Genomic DNA, 7,654 nt, shown 5'->3' with positions numbered 1-7,654 from the left:
TTCTTCCAGCCCAGCCTTTCTCATGATGTACTCTGCATATAAGTTAAATAAGCAGGGTGACAATATACAGCCTTGATGTACTCCTTTTCCTATTTGGAACCAGTCTGTTGTTCCATGTCCAGTTCTAACTCTTGCTTCCTGACCTGCATATAGGTTTCTCAAGTGGCAGTTCAGGTGGTCTGGTATTTGTTGGGAGCCAGCGTGAGGAACTCCGCCCACGGCAAATGTCATGAGGAAGGAAGCTTGGCATACGCAAAGGCGTGATCAAGCCTCAGGAAACCCCCTGTTCCCGAGCATCTACCCCCAAAACCAGAGTACTTTACGGGGAGCTCTCCCCCACAACCATTTCTCTCAGAGAAGGAGTTAACTTGCAGCTCCATTTAATAAAAATTCCTGGGCGTGACTCTGTATTCATCCCTATGTATAACAAAAAGGTATATAAACAAACCTGAAAAATAAAGAAATCGGATCAGTTTCTGGAAAGACTGATTCCCCCGTGCCATTTCTTTCTCACTCCCCGTTTTCCTGGCTGAATTCCATCTGGTCCCACTACACTATCTGTTTCTAATCTCCCTCTATATCTGTAATTAAATAAGTTTTTTCCAGGATGCCGATTCCGTCCCCACTTTCGAATTACCCTGGATCCACCGGGGCTGGACCCCGGCAGGTATTCCCATCTCCTTCAAAATTTTCCACAGTTTATTGTGATCCACAGTCAAAGGCTTTGACATAGTCAATAAAGCAGAAATAGATGTTTTTCTGGAACTCTCTTGCTTTTTTGATGATCCAGCAGATGTTGGCAATTTGTTCTCTGGTTCCGATGCCTTTTCTAAAACCAGCTTGAACATCTAGAAGTTCACGGTTCATGTATTGCTGAAGCCTGGCTTGGAGAATTTTAAGCATTACTTTACTAGTGTGTCAGATGAGTGCAATTGTGTGGTAGTTTGAGCATTCTTTGGCATTGCATTTCTTTGGGATTGGAATGAAAACTGACTTTAAGACGGTGTGAAAGCATTACGCATTCAGTAGGAACTGTACTTTGAATTTTGATTTTTTTTCTTGGGCCAGCAATGTGAGGTATGATTCTCTCATGATGCTGGGCAGAGGGTGGAGCATAGCTCCCAGTCAGCCATGTGATCACTGAGCAGTACATTGCCAATAAACTCACAACTCTTCCACACCCAGATATCCATCCTGTTTTTTACTTCCAGTACAGTATTCATTAAACTACATGTGACATTAAACACTTTATTATAAAATACACTTTGTGGTAAATGATTTTGCCAATCTGTAGAGTAGTGCCCCGGATAACTCAGGGGTAAAATATCCACTTAACAATGCAGGAGATGTGGGTTTGATCCCTGGGTCAGGAGTATCCTCTGGAGGAGGAAATGGCTATCCACTCCTGTACTCTTGCCTGGGAAATCCTCATGTACAGAGGAATTTGGTATAGTCCATGGAGTCGCAAAAGAGTTGGACACTATTGAGCCATTAAACAATAAGGCTAATGTAAGTAACTGGGTAACTTAAACTACTATGTTTAAGATAGGCCAAAACTGAGTGACTTCACTTTCACTTTTCACTTTCATGCGTTGGAGAAGAAAATGGCAACCCACTCCAGTGTTCTTGCCTGGAGAATCCCAGGGACAGGGGAGCCTGGTGAACTGCCATCTATGGGGTCGCACAGAGTTGGACACGACTGAAGTGACTTAGCAGCAGCAGTAGCAGGCTAAGCTAAAATGGTAGGTTAGATGCATTAAATGCATTTTTGACTTGATAATTTCCACTTTACTGGGGCATAATCTGATCATAAGGGGGAAAATATCTGAATATCAGACTACTCAGCAGGTATCTTCTTCAGTTCAGTTCAGTCACTCAGTCGTGTCCAACTTTTTGTGACCCCGCAAACCGCAGCATGCCAGGACCCCCTGTCCATCACCAACTCTCAGAGTTTACCCAAACTCATGTCCATTGAGTCAGTGAGGCCATCCAACCATCTATCCTCTGTCATCCTCTTCTCCTCCAGACCTCAATCTTTCCCAGCATCAGGGTCTTTTCAAATGAGTCAGCTCTTCAACTTTCAGAAATGATGATCTATGTTTATCTCTTCATAAGTCTTTTCAATCTTTTCCATATTTATGAAAATTAGCAAGATCAAGGGATGAATATTTTTCAGTTTACTTCTTTTACTGTAGGGCTAATTTTGATTCCTACTAAGATGACACCCTTTTTAGGATTCTACTTAGTATATTATGGCTTATGAGGTATTTCCAGTCTACCTGTAGGATACAAATAACTTCAGTCCTACAGTGAACGTCACAGATGGCCCTACTTACTTCCAATGGTTATTTCTCTAAGAAACAAAGTGTTCATTGCTCAGTCATGTCCAATTCTATCCGACTCTATGGGCTAGCCCGCAGGGCTCCTTTCTCCATGGAATTCTCTAGGCAAGAATACTGGATAGTTTTTCTGTGTATTCTTGCCACCTCTTAGTATCTTCTGCTTCTGTTAGGTCTATATCATTTCTGTCCCTTATTGTGCCAATCTTTACATGAAATGTTCCCTTGGTATCTCTAATTTTCTTGAAGCAATCTCTAGTCTTTCCCATTCTATTGTTTCCCTCTATTTCTTTGCACTGATCATTGAGGAAGGCTTTCTTATCTCTCCTTGCTATTCTTTGGAGCTCTGCGTTCAGATGGGTATATCTTTCCTTTTCTCCTTTGGCTTTAGCTTCTCTTCTTTACTCAGCTATTTGTAAGGCCTCCTCAGACAACCATTTTGCCTTTCTTTTTCTTGGGGATGGTCTTGATCCCTGCCTCCTGTACAACATCACAAACCTCCATCCATAGTTCTTCAGGCACTCTTGTCTATCAGACCTAATCCCTTGACTCTATCTGTCTAAGCCACCAGGTAATTTCTTATTATGCATACCCAGATAAGGACAATCAATAATACAAGGGGTGACTTACCATCTAAGGCACCAGGTAATTTCTTGTTATGCCTACCCAGATAAGGACTTTATCAATAATACAAGGGGTTCTTTGTGTAAATCTCTGGAATCTCTATATTGTTCCCTTCTCCCTATTATTGTGCCTTATAAATTTTAGCTAGTACCTTGGCCTCCTCAAATTCCCATCTCAACCTCCTTAACTCAGCAACATCAAAAGACTCTGGTAGGGTACTGCATCTCAGCTTTGTCTCAACTATTGTCTCCAAGCTGGGGGAGTTTCAGGGCTCACTTCAGTGTGTTCTTTCTCTAAGAGACCCCAGTGCTCCTCTGCTCATGTCTGAAATCCTTTTTACAGATACTTTGTCCAATTCCCTAGGGTTAACATTGGGAATGTTAAAGCAGATCCCTGTTATGTCTTGAAGCCGTAACCTAAAAAATAAAATTTAAGTATATTTACTCTATCATGGAAAGTCATCATATGTGTTAAGAATAAATCTAAGGAAATATTTGGAAATCATTTACAAAAGCCATACAGTGTTATCAGGAGCCTTAAGGAAGACCTGACTCAGTGGAGGAATATACCGTGTTCAAATATTGAAAGATTCAAAACTGTAAAGAGAACAAATCTCTCCAAATTAATTTATGGCCTTAATGCAGTTTTATTTAAAATCCCAGTAGGTTCTATAATGGATTTTTACAAATCATTCTAATCATGTTCATCAAAATACAAAGGGAAAAGTACATCTAAGACAATGCTTGGAAAATAAGATGGTATAAAGATTTAGTCCTTCAGAAATCAAGAAAGATTTTAAAGATACTTAAGTTAATATAGGATGAAACTGATACAAAGGATAGCAAGGAGAACAATGGAACACAAGAGACCCACACGTGGATACATGATTTATGACAAGCATTGTATTGCAAAATATTACAGACAGGATATTCTTTTCAATAAAAGGTTCTGGATGAATTGGATCTTCTCATGAAAGAAATGAAACTTGACCTTTATGTCACACCACACACAAAAATCTATTTCCTGTTGACTGTAGATCTAAAATATGAAAGTGATAATATTAAAGCTTTTAAAATACAGTAAAAAATATCTTTATAAATGTGGGCTAGGTAAAGAGGACACAAAAGCCCTTGAATCTAAGGGAAAACAGTAGGTTGGATAATATTAAAATTAAAGAATTCTGTGTGTGATGTGGTCCCATTAAGGAAGTAGAAAAAAAAATCTACTGAGAAGAAAATATTTGCAGCAAATATATACAAGAAGTTGCAATGTATCAGTATGAAAAAGGCAGACAACCTAGGAGAAAATTGACAAAATACTTAAGAAAGAAATCACCAAAACCTGGCATCCAAGTACACAAAAAGCTTGAAAATCTAATCAAGCATTAATAATGGGAAATGCAAATTAACATGACAATGAGATATTCTAATAGGTATCAGTATGGCTAAAATAAAATAATCTCAAAGGAACCACTGCTATATATATTCAAATATTGATTTCATAAAGCTAATATTGAATAAAACAATCCAGAAACATAAGTATATGTATTATATGACTACTCATTAAGGTTAAAAACAAACAGGTAAAATGTGTTTACATACTTAGCAATTGCAGTAAGAGTTACATTGTACAGAATGGGAAGCATAGTAACTAGAAGTCAGCACATGAAGATCTTGTTTTTTATAATCTTGTCTGTTTTTTAGATGGGTCAAGATATGAGAGATATGTTCACTTTGGGGCCATTCATTTAACAGTCTGTAGGTTTATATATTGCTCTATGTGTTTGTTATATTTCAATTGATTAGAGTAAAAAAAGAGAAAAATTAGAGAGAAAAGAATAGACCCAATAAATTTACTAGACCCAATAAAAGATTTAAATAAAAGTGTCCACAAATTGTAATGCAGAATAAAATTTTAAAGGTCCATGTATAGGCTTACTTTCTGAAATTTCAATGCACTAGAAAAATGGGGTGAAGTTCTCAAAAACTTCTAGACAGAGGAGGAAAAACAGGTCAGCTTCAAAGAAGGAAGGATAAGACTTGAATTTTTTAAAAATCAAGTTTGGATTACAGAAGATAAACGCAGTCAATCAGTCAGTTCAGTCACTTAGTCGTGTCCGACTTTTTGCGACCCCATGAGTCACAGGCCTCCCTGTCCATCACCATTTCCTGGAGTTCATTCAAACTCAAGTCCATTGAGTCGGTGATGCCATCCAGCCATCTCATCCTCTATCATCCCCTTTTCCTCCTGCCCCCAATCCCTCCCAGCATCAGAGTCTTTTCCAATGAGTCAGCTCTTCGCATGAGGTGGCCAAAGCACTGGAGTTTCAGCTTTAGCATCATTTATTCCAAAGAACACCCAGGACTGATCTCCTTTAGGATGGGCTGTTTGGATCTCCTTGCAGTCCAAGGGACTCTCAAGAGTCTTCTCCAACACCACAGTTCAAAAGCATCAATTCTTTGGCGCTCAGCTTTCTTCACAGTCCAACTCTCACATCCATACATGACCACTGGAAAAACCATAGCCTTGACTAGACGGACATTTGTTGGCAAAGTATTGTCTCTGCTTTGCTATCTCTGTCTATGGTTCCTAGGTTGGTCATAACTTTCCTTCCAAGGAGTAAGTGTCTTAATTTCATGGCTGCAGTCACCATCTGCAATGATTTTGGAGCCCCCCAAAATAAAGTCTGACACTGTTTCCACTGTTTCCCCATCTATTTGCCATGAAATGATGGGACCAGATGCCATGATCTTTGTTTTCTGAATGTTGAGCTTTAAGCCAACTTTTTCACTCTCCTCTTTCACTTTCATCAAGAGGCTTTTTAGCTCCTCTTCACTTTCTGCCATAAGGGTGATGTCATCTGCATATTTGAGGTTATTGATATTTCTCCTAGCAATCTTGATTCCAGCTTGTGCTTCTTCCAGTCCAGCCTTTCTCATGGTGTACGCTGCATATAAGTCAAATAAGCAGGGTGACAGTATACAGCCTTGACGTACTCCTTTTCCTATTTGGAACCAGTCTGTTGTTCCATGTCCAGTTCTCACTGTTGCTTCCTGACCTGCATATAGGTTTCTCAAGAGGCAGGTCAGGTGTTCTGGTATTCTCATCTCTTTCAAAATTTTCCACAGTTTATTGTGATCTACACAGTCAAAGGCTTTGGCATAGTCAATAAAGCAGAAATAGATGTTTTTCTGGAACTCTCTTGCTTTTTTGATGATCCAGCGAATGTTGGCAATTTGATTTCTGGTTCCTCTGCAATTCCCAGCTTGAGATAAAGGCAGAGTAATCTCAAATTCCTTAGGGAAAATGATATTCAACCTGAAATTCTATGTCAAAATAAACTGTCTAATTATAAATTCAAGATAAATACATTTTCTTAAATGACACAATCTTAAACAACTATCCTCCATACATCATTTCAGAGGCAGTTGTTCAGTATAAGGAGCTTTCATGGTGGCTCAGATGGTAAAGAATATGCCTGCAATGAGGGATAACCAGGTTCAATTCCTGGGTCAGAAAGATCCACTGGAGAAGGGAATGGCAACTCACTCTAGTATTCTTACCTGGAAAATTCCATGGAGAGAGGAGTCTGGCAGGCTATAGTCCATGGTGTCCCAAAGAACTGGACATGACTGAGGGACTAACACTGCTCAGTACAGAGGTAAAATAACAAGTGGGAACAGAGGCTGTAGAATGGTAGAAACAGTAGCCATGACTCAAGAACTCAGGAAAATTAAACCCTGGGATGATGTTTCTACAGTGGATCTTGTGTCATAGATCATCTGAGCTGGCACAATGGAATACCATAGTCGGGTGGCTTATAAACAAACAAGACACATTTCTTACAGTTCTGGAGTCTGAGCAGTCCAAGAGCAACATTCCAGTAGATTCCAGGTCTGGTGACAACTCACTTTTGATTTACTGATGGCTATCATTTCATTGGTAACCTCACGTGGCAGAAAGGGCCAGGGAAGTCTTTGGGATCTCTTTCATAAGGGGAACTGACCTCGTTCATGAGCTTGGATCTAATCAGCTCCCAAAGTCCCCACTTCCAACTGCTATCACTCTTGGGGAAAAACTTTCAGTATATGAATGGGAGAGCACAGATATTCAATCTACATTGGACCATTGAAAGCAGTTATGCTATGCTAAATCATATTGGGACTGAAATTGTCAGTGGCTCCAGAATGATCATCCAAAAAAGACATTGACTAGGCAATAGCCAAGTAACTGATTGTAAAAAGTTTGCTGGAAGATAGACTAAGTGATCTATTTAAGGAATTACCTCTTCATTCTCTTGCCATAGAACTGAACATTAGAAAATTCAGGAAAAAACAACAAACTGAACATAAGTAATAATCAAGGTCTACATATGAAACAAAGTAAAATGTGTCATTATGGGAAACAACTAAAAGAGTATAAGAAATAGAATCAATCTTTGATGTAAGGAACATTCCTTTGAATATTACTCTTACCCTGACATTGGGCTTTACAGATGCTAGTAAAGATTGGAATGATTTTACTTCTGCTGTGTATTTTTGCCATGAAAGATATTTATTTAGTCAGACTGATGTAAAAGCTTGTTTTCAAACTTCAGAAATTATCTCTGGACAAAGGACTAAATACATAATTATTTTCAAAGTAAAAAAAAAATGCTCACCTTGATAATATAAAAGTATAGGGAGATGCAA

The sequence above is a fragment of the Oryx dammah genome, unplaced genomic scaffold (genome assembly GCF_014754425.2).
Source record: "Oryx dammah isolate SB20612 unplaced genomic scaffold, SCBI_Odam_1.1 HiC_scaffold_24, whole genome shotgun sequence".
NCBI lineage: Eukaryota > Metazoa > Chordata > Mammalia > Artiodactyla > Bovidae > Oryx > Oryx dammah.
The sequence above is the reverse complement of the archived record's forward strand: the minus strand, read 5'-3'. Positions refer to the sequence as shown.